At 44.5% G+C, this 20614-nt stretch overlaps 1 protein-coding gene across 2 annotated transcripts in view; it reads right to left on the reverse strand.

Moving 5' to 3' along the window:
* Positions 1–20614, reverse strand: part of LOC138516807 (catenin alpha-2) — a 3575147-nt gene that overhangs the window by 481466 nt on the left and 3073067 nt on the right. The window lies entirely within an intron of this gene.

Here is a 20614-nt window from a genome sequence, read left to right on the forward strand (position 1 = left end):
GTTATTTATATAGCAGTTTTACCCAAAGCACTTTACATAGAACATTTTTATATACAATTATTAATACCCCATCGAAGTTGGTACTCATTTTATTGACCTTGAAGGATGAAAGGCTGACTCAACCATGCTGGAATTCAACCATGCGTCCTGCAGATCAAACAGATATAGCAACAGCCAGTGCTTAACCCACTGAGCTATCTTACCAGCTAAATACACTTGTCTACCAGAAAGAAGGGCAATCATACAAAAAGTTGTACAATAAGACCGCAAACTGTGCACTTTTCTTTTCAGATGATAGTAAGCATTGCATCTGTAGCATGCCTGATGACGATTTTGCTACATATATATTTTACATTATATTAGAATAATATTGATACATTGTTGGACATATTTGATGTACCACAGTGGGTCTACCTGCAACACTTCTGCAAACTACATTTTAAAAAAATGATAATTGGAACATGTATATGAATGCAACACCTGGAATCCACATAGAAAAAAAGACGTTTTAAGATGTTAGATTTGCCATATTGTGAAACCAATTTGCAATGACTTTTCCCAAAATTCTAATGCTAATAACTATAGGACTTGGTTACAATTTTCCCACTGGTATATTTAGAAAAAGCCCTTCCAAAGTGGGACATTGTAGGAAAATGTATTAAAAGGTACGAAACTTATAATGGATGAAAAGAAAACACCGTTTTTGGTCAATTCCATTTATTTTCCATTTGAGAAAAAGTTCACAATTGAACACAGGTAGCATAGAACCTGCTGGATGGATTTGCACCAAGTAAGAAGCAAGTTGGGCGTAATGCATCACAGATACTCCTTTTGGCTTAGCTGTAGATCCGTCGAGTAGTTTTTAAAGAATGTGATGGAGAAGGAGGGTGTACCTTGCCCAAAAAAGCTTTAATATATCTGTCATGGTACATTGCAGTACTGACGCTTTTTCAACATGTTTTTGCTTAATTTGACGAATTCCTGTTTCAGTCCCGTGGAAAGCTGCAAAAAGAAAAAGGTTTGAAAAGATATTTGCACACGCGCCCCAGGCCCAGACGAATGGGCTTTAATGTTGGATCTGATTCTGAAGAATTTGTTGGCAGCACTAAAGGTCCCTGATTTATGGAAGTCGGCCAATGTGGTGCGAATTATTAAGAGTGGTACCAGACAGGATTCCTATAGCCTTCTCGGACGTGCTGGGAAAAGCCAATTCGCCCTTCTCCCAAAGAGATTGAAAAAGTGGTTGGGTAGTGAAGGCTCCAACGCCGCATTCCAGAGTGGATTCGTTAAGGGCTTGGGGACAGCACCCCCAATCTTCTTGTTATCAATCTTGAAGGACCAAACACTCAGGATGAAGGGCAAACTCTACCTGGCCGTTGTGGACTTTAAACAAGATTTCAATAACATTAACAGGCAGTATTTATGGAATGTTGGGTGTCCTGACCCACGTTTAAGCTATCATGCCACAACATTTGGTGCTGTGGGCTTAGAAAATTCAAGATGGCGGAAAACCCACATGTGCGCCGAAATCCAGGAAAGCTGCGCAGTTTGTGCGCACACCGAAATGGTTGCCTCACTTGCCACCCACCAGTGCGAGAATGAAAGGCCGGGTTGCCATGAGGGAAATGGGTTGCCAAAGGAAAAACAGTAGCGCCGGTTAGCTTCAAAGCGCTTTAAAACCACCATTGGACTACCCGCACAGTAGTCTGAAACCATTGGGAATGGCAATGCTGATTGCCAAATGCAACCTAGAATTGTTGGGAATTCATTTTCTTAAATCCCAAAAATGGGTGCAGTACCAGTACTCACCACTATCCAAAAGCCGGCATTTTAAAACAACACCAGATTTTACTTTTTGCAAAACTGAATAAATGAACCCAAAGCAAGCGAAAGAAAGACTTACTGAGAGGTGGATACAATGTAAAGTTATATTCTGAAGTGACTTGAAGGTTTATAACAAGACTGGCTTAGCTGTGGATTGCAGCAGTTTAAGTAAATTTGGACTGAAAGACACTAAAAAAAAATCTAAATGTTTAAATTGACTGAGTGACCTACTTTTGAGTGTCACATAGGTTGCAATTGTTTAAATGTCACAGTTTTAAACTTAGAATCAGCCTTCTAGCTGCATATGTGAAAATGTTTAGTTTTATTTGAATGCAGAAACTGGGGAACAGAAATGACAGCTTAAAGAGATTCCAATTTGCCTGGCAACTACCCCCATCAGGAGTGAAACTTGAGTCACAGCTGTGTTCCCAGGCCTAGCTGCCCTTTTGCTGCTCACACTAAGGATATGCCATCTATCTGATAATTGAATTACCTGTGCTCTGCAGGAAAGTGAACAAAGCCCTGTCCTGGCTCAGGCAAAGGTTTTATTGGCAGGAGTCGTAAATGGTCGTAAAAAGTGGCTTCCTCCTGAGGAAAGGGGAGGAGCACTGCCTGTGAGAGCAAGCTGGCTTGGCAGAACTGGAAAAACCAGAAATTCAACCTTGTGCTGAGGGTAAACCACACCCCTTTGGAGCCAGAACATAACTTTAAAAAGATGAATAACTCATAGAGCGGACATGTGAAAATTTTATAAATGATACCATAATTCTTGTGATTTTTCTGCCCACATTTTAAGACGTTTTTAGAACCGGTGGCGTGTTCAGGGGGGTTTTAGCGGAAAAGTGGATATTACTCTAAATGTATGCATGTTAAAAATCTGAAACTTCATCAGTTAATGTCCATACTCCCTGCGCACATGTATGTAAAGTTGGGTCAATGTCAGAAATTGAAAAATCAGTTAAAAAGTGAAATATGTGCCATTTCTGAATGCAAGCTCTTAGAAACAGCAGATTTGGACAGAGACATGGCTAAATTCAGCCACACCATGTTTATGTAATTTCAAGCAACTGTGTAACTGTGAAATATGTCTTTTATTATCAAATATAGAATGTGTGCAATCTGACAGAGGAGTGTCCTATCTGCAAGCCATAAAATGACATCCCTCTGACTCACAGTTCATTCCCCAATCAAATGATAAATGGAAGTTTGACCAATTAGAAGCTGAGAGAGAGGTAGGGTCAGTGATGCTAGAACACACCCACATTCTAAACACATAAAAGCAGACAGACAGGACAGATACGGACCTTCAATTCCATCTGCAGCGGGACGCTCTGCCGGAAAAATCCATACTTTACCTCCATCAAACCTCCAGAGAGCCAAACTAGAGACTTCAATCTATCCAGAACTAGAGACCCAGACCAGAGAGAAAGCAGTGCTGTACCCAGAGAGACCCAGACCAGCAGAGAGAGCTGACCCAGATCACTGTGAAGTGCAGAGGCCAGACCAGACCAGACCAGAGTCCAGTTTAAAACCCTGACCAGATCCGTGACGAGGCCCATTTAATTCAATAACATAGTGTGAGTACCCAGCAGAACTGTGTAGAACCAATCTCTTAGTTTAAATTCATCTAATTCAATCTATTTAACCTAAGTAGAACTGTAGCTTAGAAATTGTGTTATCCTGCCATCATTTTGAACTGAAAAAGTGCTGCGTTTAAAATTTGCAAAACCAAAAACGACCCCTATTAAATCGGTCATAACTCTGTAACCGTTTGGGCTAGAGACTTGCAGTAACTTTCATTTGGAGGCTTTCCTAGGACCCCAAAACGATAGAGATAGTCCTTGTGGTTCCTCTGTAATAGCGCTCGGCGCACCCGTGAATTTTACCGCGATTTGCAAATTTCTTCACATGTAAAAACTGCTGCTGCTTGCCTTCCATTTGCCAGAAATTCTTTTAACCTGCTAACTATCCCTGCATCATTGCTAGTGTGAGCCTGGACTAATATTAACTAGATACCACTCACCCTGAACCTCTGAAAGGGAATTAAAAGCATTTCCAGCATATTTCTCATCCATTGCTAGCACATATCAAAGCATTTGGGCCTGTGTTTTCAAAACTCCTATCTGTGTTTTAAACTTCTGTTGTCTAAGCTTGGGGGGATTGAACTGAATTACATTGATTGCATTTCTGAGAACTGTGTGCTTTCCTCCCATTTCCTTGCATTGCATAAAGAGGGGGGGGAGTGAATAGCCAGAGAAGAGTGATTACATTGTTTGGTTGAAATCATATTGAGTATTTTCTGTACTGCATTCATTGAATATTGCATCCACCTGAGCTTACATAAAGCATCCTCTACCACATTATACTTTTGTTCCTATTTACCAGTGTGCTACCTTATCCATTTCATGTCAACTCATTAGTGATTATAAGAAGTGTGCTAGTGCCAGATTCTCCGTTGTTAATCTTTATCATATCAGATTAAGTGTGATATTCAATTATTAATTTATTATAAAGTGGGATATATATATCTATTGTTTAATTTATCAAATAAACCTTTTAACTTGCAAAACAGAACTACTTCTTGGCTCAGTGGGGTCAGGGGGATTCCAAGAGAGGGGTGTTATATAGGGGTAGTCATCCAGAACGCATGAACTGGACATAAAGATATATCAATAAGGGTTTTCATTCAGTATTCTGGACTAGGCGTTGACTTGGCTGTAGTGCTGAATTGAATCCTCTTACAAATTGGGGGCTCGAGCCGAGACGTTGGGTTAGATTTACCACTTGTGCAGCTTAATACAGTGTGCTAACTGACGGGATACATACATCCGGTTGGATCACCACGCTGCATTACGCTGTGAAGCATTCCTCAAAAGGGACACTCCAAGAAAAGTTCTGTTCTGCAAAAATAAAATACAAACTTCTGTAAGTCAGGACAGAGACCAATCTCTAGAATGACGACCTTAGTAGACATGAAAATAGCCAGAGAGCACCTCTTGCATAAGCTATTTGTGAGAGGTGAATGGACCGAACAGGGCCAGGATGTGTGGTTGCAGGCCATCACACAACAGGTCACTGAAACAGGGTCCGACTTATGGAGAGATCAGGGTCCATTACATGTGGCCCTGAGTGAACTATATATGGCTCCTAAAGGCAAAGAGGAATACAATAAGATTGCCAGGATAGCAGCATACCTGTACCTATATATGGGAGACATGCAGGATAGATGTGCTGAAAGCCAAAATCTGGCAAATAGGCAACAGATGGTGTTAGAGAAGGTCCAATCTGACCTGGTCTCTTCTGAGCAGAGGCTGCAGAGGAGCCAGGAGTCAGAAAATGACAGCAAACTGTACATCACTAAAATAAAGAAGGATATGGATGTGCTGCAACAGGAAAAGGTAGAACAGGATACCAGATTTCTGGCCCTGCAGAAGGAGCACCAAGACAGTTTGGACTCCTTACTGCAGAGCCAGAAAAAGCTGGAGCAACAATTAGACTTTAACAGGGCATGCACGGAGCAGGTAGCCACCCTGCAAAGTCATCTAGATAGAGTGAAGGTAGAGAGCAACAAGCTGATCTTGAAAGACCTGGATACCCAGGCAGAGTTTGATGAAGAACGCCAGAAAGCTGGTGCCTTTCAAAGGCAGAGGGACGGCACAATGCAGGCTCTTAGTCAGGAAAGAGACGCCTTAGGCCAGGAAGTCTGCCATTTAAAAAGGAAAATGGAAGAAAATCACCTGGCCCACCAGGGACTGGGTGACCTCCAAAAAGAACACCAGAACTTGCTAGAGCACACCAGGAGGGTGGAGGATGCTCTAGCAAGAAAGGAGCAGGCCAATAGGGACACAGCTCAGGAGGTAACCCTCCTGCAGCAAAGACTGGCCCAGTTCTCCAGGACCAACCAGGAAGCACAGAGGGAAAATGAGGCTCTCTGCCAGCACAATGAGAGGCTCCAGCAACAGGTAGCGATGCAGGAGAAACTGATAGAGTCGAGTAAGGCCTTAACAGAGGAACTGAAAGCACAAATGCAGGCTCTTGCATTGCAACAGGGAGCAGGGGCGGATAGAGATGAGGTCCGCTAGGAAAGAGAGACTCCTGACCATAACCGCAGGAGCCCTAACACCAGGGGCCTTCATCTCCCCCAGTCCCTGGACTCTACCACCCCCATGTCCCCTGGCGCACATGAGCACAGGGCTGCAGGGATGGCAGATTACTATCCAGCTAAGAGTATGGGGCTCATAGGCCAGTACCACTCAGGAATGGAGGGGTGGGCATCCGGGTATGGGCACCCAAGTACAGTACAGTTCAATGGGGAACCCCAGGAGAGTAGGCCCATTAAGGGCATCCTGAAAACCTCTGCCCAGTTAGGTCAGTGGAGGGGGTACCCATCAAATCCTGGCAGCAAGGAGGAATCTGAAGACTCCTCTGAACTGCGCAGGACACAGGGGACCAGGTCCCCACATTCTGCCAGCCATTCCCAGGCTCGCAGAATCCGGGAAAACCTGGAAGAGCAGACAGGAACCTCTGGGAGCAGTGCCTCTGAGTCCGAGGATGATTGGACCAGGGTTACCCGGACCAAAAGGGCCAATAAGACAAAAAGGGCCTTGCTTAAGGACCCTTTAAAGCAGATTAAGGCGATCAGGAGCGTCATCACGCCTTACCATAAGAACGCTAAGTATTCTGTTTGGGAGCACTTAGAGTTGTTTGAGCAAATGATGGAGACTTTCCATATGAAGGACAGCCAAAGCTGTATTCAATATGTAAAGTGGACCTTCTCCCCGGAATACTCCAGTTTCTTTGCGGGGCTGGAGGACCAAAATCATTTAAGATGGTCCACCTATAAGGCGGCCATCTTGAAACATTTTTCCATTCATAGAAATCCTCAAGAGGCTCGCAAGGCAGCCTACAATTTACAATGTGGGGAGGATCAGGCCCCACAAGAATTTGTGCAGGAGTTAAAGCGTGCTTTTGCACAGACCACAAGAAGGGTGCGCACGGATAGCAGGGAATTTATTAATACGTTTTTCCATGCCTTGCCCAAATATATCATGACCCAGCTCGTGAGGGATTTTCACGAGAAAAGATCTTTAGACTAGGTCATTGAACAGGCTACCCGGATCTATGAGGTGCAGAAACCGGTAGATAGCAAAAGTAATGCCCAGAAAAACCCCAAAGCCAACAGCACCCCTGCTGCTGCCAAGGTGGCAGAGGTAAAGGTCACCCCCGTTTTGGATTTGGAGATGGGGGGGCCTAAAAACCTACCTGCACCTAATAATGCTAGGCCCAGAAGGTCCTCGGGCCAGTCACAGACAGGGAGCCAGGGAGGCAGCCCCACAAATGGGGTCCCTCGCTCTCCTGATTATGTAAGTCCCCGTTACAAGGGAAATCGACCCATCCTGGGTTATGTGTGGACTCCTCCAGCCCAAGGGGGGGGATCCAGCCAAGCACCTAGCCCAGGGAACTTCCCTCCAAACTTCCCACAGGAGGGCAGAAATTTACCAAACCCTGGGCAGAACTTTTTCCCCATATATCCACCCGACTTTCAGCCCCAAAACCATCCATCCTTCTTTCCACAATTCCCTGAGCCCAGACCACTGAATCCGGGAGAGGGGAGGCCAAGCGTGGAGGGGTACCCAAATCTTCCCAACCCGGGGTATTACCAGAGGAGGGACAGCTACCCTTCCCGGGATCAGCCCAGGGGAGAAAACAGGGCCCCGTATCAGCCTGAGCGGGTTTCCCAGTTAGAGCGCCAGGTTCAAAACATGGCGCGGGATCTGGGTCACATACTGAGGGCTCAGCAGAACCCTCAGATGGGCGTGCCGGCGCAGAACGCACCCAACTCTGGACCTGGTGCTCCAGAACAATGACGGGGGCAGCACCCAGTTAACTCACCGGTTCCCAGGGAGGAGGCACAAAGGGAAGGGGGGTGTAAAGCCTTGGAGGAAGCTTCCTTCCTCACTTGTAAACAGCCCCTGGAAACCCAGGAACCGGAAACAAAATCTCTTGCCCCTGAAAGTCTGCCTCCTAAGGAGCAGAGGGGGGGTAGGAGAAACAAAAGACTCAGTTTGAGGAGGAGGTACAGATCTTCCAATTTGAGGGAGAGGGATCCTCACAGGATCCTGGGAAAAGGATCTTCTCCTTCAGAGAGGGGGGAACTCCTCCCAAAGAAAAGTGGGTCCCTAGGGATGCAAATCCAGACTGGGGAGATGTGGAGACTGAGCTACCGCCGCCCACCATCTCATCCCAGAACCAACCGCAAGAAAATCCCCTGGTTCAAACCCATCCTGGTGACTGCCTCCAAAAAGGGGGGGGCGGCCCAGAACCGGAGCCAGGGGAACCCACAATGGCTCTGATCTCCAGTTGCCAAATTTTTCTTTCAGATTCCCAAGGCTCTCCACAGAATTCTGCCCAAATCTCTTCGCTAGCGATGTCCAAAACCAGAAAATTAGCCCACCAGTTGTCCAAAAATGTGCATTATCTGTGCCCCCTTGAGGAGAAGGAGGGAAGATATTATGCCCCGGTACAAGTACAGGGGCAGGGTACAATCTCGGCACTGGTGGACACGGGATCTCAAGCTACCCTTCTGTCCAGAAGGGCCTTTGACGAACTGAATGCAGGAAGGGGAGAGAATTACCAAATTCCTCTCACCTCTCTTCCTGGACAACTACAGAACTTTGACGGGAAGGAAATTCCCGTCGAGGGGATGGCAGATTTGGACATTAAAATTGGGCGACATAAGTTGAAACACCCGGTCATAGTTGTGACCCCAGAGGGCACCCCTTGTTTACTAGGGAATGACCTCCTGAGAAGGTTGTCACCCCTAATAGATTGTGTAAACAAGGTCCTCTGGACCCAGACTAGCCGACCGATAAAATTAAAACAGAGTGTCAACCATGTTAGTTTAAACGGCACCTGCCACATGGTTGAACAAAAATCTGACCAAGTAGAATTTCACTTCCAGAACAACCAAATTCCAGACGTGACGGTCATAGCAGTAGGACAACAGACTGGTGATGGAGGGTCCTCTCTATTTCTGAAAATCAACCTTCCTTCCAGTCTAAAGTGGTATTCCACGCTGGAAGGAAACACTTTGAAATTCTATACCAATCCACAATCTGAAACTCCCACTCCTATAGTCCAGAAAGATGTGAAATCAGCTCAAAGCCTGGCTGATATTCAGCAAATTGGAGAGCAGTTGTTCATCCCTGTTCAGTTAAATGATGGGAAGGACTCTGTTCTCGCTCGAGTGTGTGTGAACAACGGTAAGAGCTTCATCAGCGAAGCCATGTTTCGCCAACTTCCAAAAGATCCAGCCATTCCCACCTTCAAACTGATAGACAAATGGGAAATGGACCTGGAAGCACCTAATTCCAAACATCTCCTGCCAAGCAGGTGTATGCTCAAAATCTCCATTGGCAACAAGAGCATAGTCCACAATTGTTGGGTCGTGCGAGACGTCCCTGCCGCCTTTTACTTAGGCAGTGACATTCTCAATCGCTTTGCCATTAGTTTGGACCTAATAAACTTCAAAGCTTGGTCCCGATTAGCGGATAATCCCATGGGCTTTGATGATCCAGAAAAAGCATTTAGGTCAGCTCAATTGCTACCTTATGCAGTTGAAATTCAGGTTAAAGAGGAAGTCACCATCCCAGAAAGGACCCGACAATTCTCCCTGGAAGTGAAAGTTAAAAGGGGACAAGAGTTGAAAAACCCTGATGCTTACATACATCTAAATGCTTCTCTCCAACAGCAAGGGTTGGGGGTAAACCCAACACCATTAGTCAACATAGAACATGACACCATTCCAATAGAGGTGGATAACAGCGACTTAAAGAGTATTACTCTAGCCGCAGGCACCATTATTGGAATGGCGGTTGATGACCGACATTTCTCCATTGATCTTAGAAATGAACTGTTAGGACCAATCCCCAAGGACTGTTTTGACAGTGACAGTGAGGACAATACAACACCAGACAGGATTTTTACCCGGCATGGGGGGAACTTCCTGGTGTACACTTCCTGCCCCTATGGTAAGGAAGATGTGACGTGTGACTTCAGGAGGGATGAGGTGATTTTCCAGGTTCATGAAGGCTGCCTTTCCCACCTGAAGCCTCCGGTCCAAATCAGCACTCTGACCAGGGACTTCTCCACCCAGCTGGAGGAGGCCGCGGAGATAGCCAAACCAGAAGTCTTTCCAGGCTTCAGGCAGATGGTGGAAGAGAGAGTCAACCTAGCTGATGCCTGTGTGACTCTGGAACAAAAGCAAAAGTTGAAACAAGTTTTCTTGGATTTCCAAGATCTCTTTGCGGTAGACTCATATGACTGTGGTCGCACTGACATCCACACAACAACAATCCCCACGGACCCTGGCATGACTCCTGTGTTTGTGAAGCAATATCGCTTGCCTCTCGCATCAATGGAGTCCCTTACTGAAATAATTAAGAACCTTGAGTCCCGGGGAATAATCCGTCCAGTCCACAGCACCTTCAATAATCCGGTGCTAGGGATATTGAAGCCAAACGGCCAGTCCATACTTCCCGATGGCCTCTGCCCTACATTGACCAAGGGCTGGCCCAGATCCAGGGGTCACAGGTATTCACTGCAATAGACCTGACCAATGGATACTGGACTGTGCCTGTCAGTAGGGAGGACCAATACAAGCTGGCTTTTACCTTTGGGGGCCAGCAGTACACATGGACCCGGACTCCCTTCGGATACCTCAACTCCGGCAATGAATTCAACATTTTTCTACACAAGGCCATGCCCGACTTGGGTGCAAGGGGTAACCTGGCTTATGTAGATGATGTCCTCATCAAAAGCTCAACTGTTGAGGAACACATAGCGGAGATCCGTTATGTTCTGACACAGTTGAGGGCCGCCGGAGCAAAACTTTCCTTTCAGAAAGCACAGTGGTGTAAAACCCGTGTTAACTTCTTGGGGCATGAGATTACTCCTCAGGGTCTCTGTCCCCAGGAAAAGAAAGTGGAAGCACTTCAGAAACTGAAAGACCCCACAACTCTGCGGGAACTAAGGAGCCTCCTTGGACTGACTAATTACGGCAGAAAGTTCATTGAGGGCTACGCAGAGATCACCAGACCCCTGATTCATCTCCTGAAGGGGGGGGGTCAAGTGGGAATGGGGTCCAGAACAAGCCGAGGCAGTAAAACAACTCAAAAGAAGCCTTTCACAAGCGCCTTGCCTAGCTTACCCTGTCAGAAACAAGGAGTTCTTCCTGGAGACGGGGTTCTCTAATGCGTGCTTGACGGCAGTATTATACCAAAAGCATGACAAGGTCAATAAAGTAATCTCATATGCGAGCAAAACTTTATCCTCTGTGGAGGAGAAATTCAACGATTGTGAGAAGGCACTCCTGGCAACGGTGTGGGCATTGAAGAATCACCGCCCGTTTATCCAGGGGGAACACATCATAGTGGAGACTCCACACCAGCCTCTGCAATATCTCCAAAGTGACAGAATCCGGGCCGGAAATGTGAGTAATTCCCGAATTACTTCCTGGATTCTGTCAATGCAAGGCTTTCCTGTGGAGGTCAGATATGGCCAAAACAAGAAGAGTCCACTCGCGCAAGGTCTGGCTGACTTGCATGATTGTGCCAGAGAAAACTGTCTCGAGGACGAAAGTCTGAAAATCAAGGACAACATGGAGGCATACCTTAATTCCCCCCACAAAGTCTTTGAAGAGGACAAGTGTGAGGGAATGCCCACTGTCTATGTGGATGGATGCTCTTACCATGTTGACAACAACGGGGAGAAAGAACTGGTGGCCGGCGTAGGGAATGCATGGGTGAATGAGTCCCCAGAACCCTCCGCTGGATACAAAATTGGTCCCCGAAGTAGTCAGGTGGCAGAATTGATGGCTGTGCATCAGGCCATCCTCACTGCTGTCCAGCATCAACTCCACGAACTGGTCATAACCACAGATTCGGATTATGTACGGAATGGGTTCGTGGAGCACCTGGTTAATTGGAAAACCAGAGGCATGTTATGTGCTAACAACAAACCCTTGAAACATGGGAAGTTGATCCAAAACATTGATGATCTGGTCACCTCGAATGAGATGACCATCTATTGGAAAAAGATCAAGGGGATCTAATTGAGATTGAGTCCCTGTTGGGGGAAATCCAGGTCACTGCCATCACTAGGTCCCAGACAAATGCTCACAACAACCTTTCAATTGTACAATGGAGTAAGGAGACCCCTGATGCTGATTTGATTACCGCTCAGAAGGGGGATCCAATTATTGGTAAATTTTACCAGCACCTTGAGGACCCTGAGAACTTTCCCCTGACGGATACCGATTACATTGGGAAAGAGGACCTAAGAGTGTTGATGAAATGTCCAAAAATGTTCCGAATCCAAGACGGTTTGCTGGTAAGGAAATCCAAAGCTGGCCACGATCAGTGGGTGGTTCCTACCTTATTCCGAAGCCTGATGTTAAGTCACGCCCATGATGCGGCCACTGCCGGTCACAGGGGGTTTCACACAACATTGGAAATCTTAAGAGAGGTTGCATACTGGCCACACATGGGCCAGGACCTCAACCAATATTTGAAGGGTTGTCTTGTGTGTGCACAATTTCAGCCGACATCCCTCACACACCGGGCGCCTTTACAAAAGAGGGGAATGACACTGCCATGGTCAGATTTACAAATCGACTTTGTAGGCCCTGTGATTCGCTCGGCTAGGGGGAATAAGTACATGTTGACTGTGACATGCTTGTTTACCAAGTGGGTGGAATGTCTCCCAGCCCCAAACTGCAAGGCAGAAACTGCAGCTGCCTTGATGATTAACCACATCTTTTCCCGTTTTGGTCTACCTCAAAGGATTGAGTCCGACAGAGGTAGCCACTTCACCAGTGAAGTAATGACAAAGATGTGGGAGATACTGGGGGTCAAAAGGAAGTTGCATATTGCTTATCGGCCAGCTTCTTCTGGGGCAGTAGAGAGATATAACCGAACCATTGTGAGCATATTAAAGAAGTTTGTGGCAGATTCTGGGCCAAGTTGGGATATCCGATTACCTCTGGTCCTAATGGCTATCAGATCTACCCCTTCATCTGCAACCAAAATGTCACCATTTGAGTTGATGACTGGGCGCAAGATGGTGCTTCCTCAGCATTTGCTCTACAGGACCCAAGAGCAGACACTGATAAATGCCTCCACTACTCATGAGTATGTGGAGAATTTAAGGAAACACCTTCAACATGCTTTTGCTTATGCTCAGCGGAATCTAGAAAGATCAGCTGATAGCATGAAGACCCACTATGACCTGAAAACTTCCAGGAAGGAATATCAGGTGGGAGACCGGGTCTATCTATACAACTTCCAAAGGAACCAGGCCAAGCAGCGCAAATTTTTGCCTACATGGAAAGGACCCTTTGAGATCATCGACAAGATCTCCCCTGTGGCCTACAAAATCCACATCCCCAAAGGTCCTTTGGCAGCGGGGGAAGACAAGTGGGTCCACATAAACCAGTTGAAATGTTGCCATCCCAGGCACACTCTGCAACAACTGGAGGAATCCTCTGGAATCCTAGCGGGTACTGTATCAGACTAATTCAGTTCCAATCATAAAACATACCACATCTAGTCTCTAAATATTGTGATTTGCATGAAACTGTCTCTTAGTTATATTGTTTTTTTTTTTTCAAAATAAGAATGTAATGTTTTGTTATGATGAAATGCATATGCTGCCCCACTATCTCAACAGTGGTGGAAAAAGTCTATGAGTAGGTATTGCCGCTCTTCCTTTGTCGTCCTAGGAGAAAGAAAACCTGGAGACGGGCCAAGGAGGGCGATCCGGAGACCAGGAACGAAGATCCAATGGGCCCAGTGGACCGCCCAATACTCCCATCAGGACTGGCGAGGAGAACCGATCGATCAGTACCGGATGGAGAAGAAGATGCTGAACTATGCCATCTACAGAAGAGGAAGAAGATTATGCGGACAGACCGGTGCGTGGGTCAAAACCCTTGTGCACCCGACTCCCCATCGACTCAAATTCAAGGGGCAGTCACGTGGGGGGGGCTTGTTGGGTGTCCTGACCCACGTTTAAGCTATCATGCCACAACATTTGGTGCTGTGGGCTTAGAAAATTCAAGATGGCGGAAAACCCACATGTGCGCCGAAATCCAGGAAAGCTGCGCAGTTTGTGCGCACACCGAAATGGTTGCCTCACTTGCCACCCACCAGTGCGAGAATGAAAGGCCGGGTTGCCATGAGGGAAATGGGTTGCCAAAGGAAAAACAGTAGCGCCGGTTAGCTTCAAAGCGCTTTAAAACCACCATTGGACTACCCGCACAGTAGTCTGAAACCATTGGGAATGGCAATGCTGATTGCCAAATGCAACCTAGAATTGTTGGGAATTCATTTTCTTAAATCCCAAAAATGGGTGCAGTACCAGTACTCACCACTATCCAAAAGCCGGCATTTTAAAACAACACCAGATTTTACTTTTTGCAAAACTGAATAAATGAACCCAAAGCAAGCGAAAGAAAGACTTACTGAGAGGTGGATACAATGTAAAGTTATATTCTGAAGTGACTTGAAGGTTTATAACAAGACTGGCTTAGCTGTGGATTGCAGCAGTTTAAGTAAATTTGGACTGAAAGACACTAAAAAAAAATCTAAATGTTTAAATTGACTGAGTGACCTACTTTTGAGTGTCACATAGGTTGCAATTGTTTAAATGTCATAGTTTTAAACTTAGAATCAGCCTTCTAGCTGCATATGTGAAAATGTTTAGTTTTATTTGAATGCAGAAACTGGGGAACAGAAATGACAGCTTAAAGAGATTCCAATTTGCCTGGCAACTACCCCCATCAGGAGTGAAACTTGAGTCACAGCTGTGTTCCCAGGCCTAGCTGCCCTTTTGCTGCTCACACTAAGGATATGCCATCTATCTGATAATTGAATTACCTGTGCTCTGCAGGAAAGTGAACAAAGCCCTGTCCTGGCTCAGGCAAAGGTTTTATTGGCAGGAGTCGTAAATGGTCGTAAAAAGTGGCTTCCTCCTGAGGAAAGGGGAGGAGCACTGCCTGTGAGAGCAAGCTGGCTTGGCAGAACTGGAAAAACCAGAAATTCAACCTTGTGCTGAGGGTAAACCACACCCCTTTGGAGCCAGAACATAACTTTAAAAAGATGAATAACTCATAGAGCGGACATGTGAAAATGTTATAAATGATACCATAATTCTTGTGATTTTTCTGCCCACATTTTAAGAGGTTTTTAGAACCGGTGGCGTTTTCAGGGGGGTTTTAGCGGAAAAGTGGATATTACTCTAAATGTATGCATGTTAAAAATCTGAAACTTCATCAGTTAATGTCCATACTCCCTGCGCACATGCATGTAAAGTTGGGTCAATGTCAGAAATTGAAAAATCAGTTAAAAAGTGAAATATGTGCCATTTCTGAATGGAAGCTCTTAGAAACAGCAGATTTGGACAGAGACATGGCTAAATTCAGCCACACCATGTTTATGTAATTTCAAGCAACTGTGTAACTGTGAAATATGTCTTTTATTATCAAATATAGAATGTGTGCAATCTGACAGAGGAGTGTCCTATCTGCAAGCCATAAAATGACATCCCTCTGACTCACAGTTCATTCCCCAATCAAATGATAAATGGAAGTTTGACCAATTAGACGCTGAGAGAGAGGTAGGGTCAGTGATGCTAGAACACACCCACATTCTAAACACATAAAAGCAGACAGACAGGACAGATAGGGACCTTCAATTCCATCTGCAGCGGGACGCTCTGCCGGAAAAATCCATACTTTACCTCCATCAAACCTCCAGAGAGCCAAACTAGAGACTTCAATCTATCCAGAACTAGAGACCCAGACCAGAGAGAAAGCAGTGCTGTACCCAGAGAGACCCAGACCAGCAGAGAGAGCTGACCCAGATCACTGTGAAGTGCAGAGGCCAGACCAGACCAGACCAGAGTCCAGTTTAAAACCCTGACCAGATCCGTGACGAGGCCCATTTAATTCAAGAACATAGTGTGAGTACCCAGCAGAACTGTGTAGAACCAATCTCTTAGTTTAAATTCATCTAATTCAATCTATTTAACCTAAGTAGAACTGTAGCTTAGAAATTGTGTTATCCTGCCATCATTTTGAACTGAAAAAGTGCTGCGTTTAAAATTTGCAAAACCAAAAACGACCTCTATTAAATCGGTCATAACTCTGTAACCGTTTGGGCTAGAGACTTGCAGTAACTTTCATTTGGAGGCTTTCCTAGGACCCCAAAACGATAGAGATAGTCCTTGTGGTTCCTCTGTAATAGCGCTCGGCGCACCCGTGAATTTTACCGCGATTTGCAAATTTCTTCACATGTAAAAACTGCTGCTGCTTGCCTTCCATTTGCCAGAAATTCGTTTAACCTGCTAACTATCCCTGCATCATTGCTAGTGTGAGCCTGGACTAATATTAACTAGATACCACTCACCCTGAACCTCTGAAAGGGAATTAAAAGCATTTCCAGCATATTTCTCATCCATTGCTAGCACATATCAAAGCATTTGGGCCTGTGTTTTCAAAACTCCTATCTGTGTTTTAAACTTCTGTTGTCTAAGCTTGGGGGGATTGAACTGAATTACATTGATTGCATTTCTGAGAACTGTGTGCTTTCCTCCCATTTCCTTGCATTGCATAAAGAGGGGGGAGTGAATAGCCAGAGAAGAGTGATTACATTGTTTGGTTGAAATCATATTGAGTATTTTCTGTACTGCATTCATTGAATATTGCATCCACCTGAGCTTACATAAAGCATCCTCTACCACATTATACTTTTGTTCCTATTTACCAGTGTGCTACCTTATCCATTTCATGTCAACTCATTAGTGATTATAAGAAGTGTGCTAGTGCCAGATTCTCCGTTGTTAATCTTTATCATATCAGATTAAGTGTGATATTCAATTATTAATTTATTATAAAGTGGGATATATATATCTATTGTTTAATTTATCAAATAAACCTTTTAACTTGCAAAACAGAACTACTTCTTGGCTCAGTGGGGTCAGGGGGATTCCAAGAGAGGGGTGTTATATAGGGGTAGTCATCCAGAACGCATGAACTGGACATAAAGATATATCAATAAGGGTTTTCATTCAGTATTCTGGACTAGGCGTTGACTTGGCTGTAGTGCTGAATTGAATCCTCTTACAGGAATAAACTGGCTGCATGGGTGTGCACACAAGATTTTGTGGCACAGCTAAGGTCCCTCCACACCCATACTATGATCAGAGTACGCTTAAACACCAATGGGTGGTTAAGCTAGGATATCCCAACTAGAGTAAAACAGCCCTTTTCAATCCTTACATCTCTGATCTAGCTAAATCTATTGCAAAAAATCAGATGTTTTCCACTGTCAGTTGCTGGAGTAAAGGTGCCCCGTCTACTTTATGCAGACAAATTAGTGCTCCTAGACCAAACAGCGATTTGACTACAACTAAAGGCTCTGAACAAATACACATTGAAAAACAATCTCAAAATGAACACAGCAAAAACAAAGATTATAATAATAAAAAAGAGAAGTTCCCAGAGGAAAAATCTGTTCAGATGGACTTTGGAGACTGAGGCAATCGATGTTGTGAACTCCTGTAAGTACTTAGGGGTTCATGTCTCATGAAGTAGTTTGGAAACGCACATATCTTCCCTGAAAGGGAAAGCTATTACTCTGGCAAACCGGGCCCTAATTGTGAAAAGCAGATATTGTTGATAATCTCTTACCCATATTGGAAATGTATAAAGCAAAGGAAGTCCCAGCGTTGACCTACAAAGCAGAGGCTCTGCTTTGGTGCCTAAAAAGCACTGGGATTTCCTGGAGGGACCTTCTGAAAATGGGTCTTGGGTTTACCAAACTCAGTCCCAATACAGGTGGTCAGACGTGAGCTGGGCCTAGGTTCCTTGAAAGCGCCAACTGATTAGAAAATCTTGAACTTTTTCATCAAGTGTATGGATGAGAATTCAGCTTCAATCTTGACTATTATAAGAGCAGAGCTGTCGAAGGAAGACAGGTCTGCGTTGGCAAACTGGAAGCAGACTGTAGAGTTGTCTTGGAACTGCTAGGTGCCTCAGTGGAAAACCTGCGCTGCACACCAGGGTAAGTTAAAAAGAAGCTGTGGACCGTGGATTGGATAGTGACACATGATGAAGCAAATGGATATCAACTTTTCTATAAATTGTGAAAGAAACCAGATGGAGGGGCAACATACCAGAATATATGAAGAATATTCAAATAAAAGATCCTCTCTAAAGGGCTGACTTCATGATTATTAACATGAACCTGTTTGTAACAATGGAAATTCTGTCAGCTAGAGATGCGACAGGTTCAACCTCAGTGTGCTTTAGATTTTGTAAAATCACTTTCTTGGTTAAAAACCTACCCCGCCTGTTTATTAGATGCATGGCTTTAACATCAATCAGAAGTCACTTTCGGCAATTCCTAGACGATACCGTAGATTTCACCTACTCCAATTTCACCTAATCAGAAATCACCAAACTTTTTGTTTTTCTTCCGAATTGGTTAAGAAGTAGGTACATTTTAAAAAAAAATAGATGCCGTGGGGTAAGGGGATAGGATAATGTAGGCGGTAGTCTGGAGGCTGGGGGTATCGCTGTCATAATAAAAAAAATGGAAGAAAAACAAATTTGATGATTTCTCCTTTAGATGAAATGGATTTGGTGAAATCACAGATATCCATTCCTCAAAGGATGTGTAACACTATCTGCAGCGGAGTGGTGGTCTTTGCTACTGAGAAGAGAGAAGCCCGCTCTAATCATTGCAGCAGGACAATTCCTAAGGGAATGTTTTGACATATTCGGTTGTAGTGGACTGGTGAGGGCGTCTAACTAAATTGGATCTTTTTTCAAAGAGCTTCTGTCAATCACAAGAAGAAGTCTTGTTCTTTTTGCGAAGGTTTTGTATTAAACTAATAAGCAAATTAAAAAAAAGATATTTGTAAATGTAAAAAATGTGTTTTCACATTCGCGTAGCATTGGAGAGTGGAAACAGGACTTTATGTGTAGCTGCAGAGTCAATAGAGAGCTGGAGAGTCTATTTTGCTGCAGATCAATTTTGTCTTAGCACAGTAATCATGTGGGACTCCCACATGAATGTGCAAGACACACTCAGAAAACAAAATGATCACATGAACCAGCAGATACAACATTATAATATGAGAGGGCCAGAGAGTACAGTTTGCCACAGTAATTAGCAAACTTTGTCTTACTGCGGTAATGATTTCCATGGTTATACAAAGTTATGCCATGTGCCAGAATATGTTTCAGAGGGAAATCATTGGGGGAAACACTTGTTAAATTGAAGGAAGGAGAAAGGGTCTTCGAGTTATATTAGTGAAATACAGCATGGGGTAGGATAAATAGAGTCACAGAGGAGCGGTACAGCTGTACCGGTTGGCAGGGAGGAGAGGGATGTCTAGGGAAAGTGAGGCTTTGAATTTCAGCTGGGGCAGAATGTTATCAAAAACTCAGACTCAGACAGCAAGAGGTGTGAGACTCTGATGTGAATCTGGTGTGAGTCAGTAATATGAGTTTATACAAAACAAAGAAAAAGGTGGGGTTTGAACCCAGCTTTGCATGATAGTTAAACCATAGCATAGTGCACCACATCATGGTATAGCATGGACTGAGTTGCAATGAAGCATAAGACTAACAATTACAAACCCTTAACCTTCTATCACTTGCTAATATTGAAGGCAGCTCAGTCCATAGCTCACTGGTGAGAAGCATTGGTGCAGATCATTGAGACAAATTGGCCCACTTAATGAGATTGCAGGTGCAGGCTGAAAGGCTGCATAAAGAGCAAACAGCAGAATTAAAGCTGGCTTCACAGTGAAGACATGACAAGTTAAGGGACATGGAAGCACATTCCATGTCCTGAAAACTAAAGTCCAGTGTTTGAATCTTTCAGCTTTTTTTTTCCCCTCCCCCTTCCCCTCCCTTCCACCCTCCCAACCGCACTTACCTTTTTTTTTGGGAGCGGACGTGCTGGAAACACTTCTGTTTCCAGCGCGTCAGCTCCCGATGGCTGCGATGGAAAGGGAAAATGGACTCTAGCGGTAATCCCCATGCTGAGATTTCTCAATATCTTTAAGAGTACTGCGTTCTGTAAAAAATTGAGTTTTCCTACAAAAATACAGATTTATCACACCCATCAGTGTACATTCCTCAACCTCCCCTCTACCCATGGAAGCAGTTAAACACTATGCATCTGGCACACCTTTCCGCTGGGTGAAATAATGCTGCTGGTAACTTCTTACCTGATAGTCTGAAATACATTGCTTAGATAATGATTGTTATTATGCATTTTTTTGTAATCCAGTAGTTATTTAGACAATAACATTGCCATAGAGATTGCTTATTCTGCAAAACGGAGGCTTGTGCAATCAACATCCATAAGTTATTTTGGATGTAATGCATCACAGTTCTTCATTCCAGAAGATGTGCTTTCCAAAATGAGGAATGTGATTGCAACACGTGACCCGCGCTGTTTGCATTCTCTGAGCTACATATTCATATACTATATAGTCAACATGTTATTGCTTTTCTGGAATTTGTAGATTGACAGGACGTCGGTCATTGCCGGTCCTTACACATTGTATTTTGTATAAAATTCTTAAGAGATACAATTATTTATTTTTTTCGTCTGGTAATACGGGGATTGAACAGTACAATAATGTACAGATTCCTTCAAAAGTGAAGGGTTTGGTTTCTGACCCCCACCTGTTATCTTCCATGCCTGAAGAACAG

The sequence above is a fragment of the Ambystoma mexicanum genome, chromosome 6q (assembly GCF_040938575.1).
Source record: "Ambystoma mexicanum isolate Mex_15411 chromosome 6q, UKY_AmexF1_1, whole genome shotgun sequence".
Classification (NCBI taxonomy): domain Eukaryota; kingdom Metazoa; phylum Chordata; class Amphibia; order Caudata; family Ambystomatidae; genus Ambystoma; species Ambystoma mexicanum.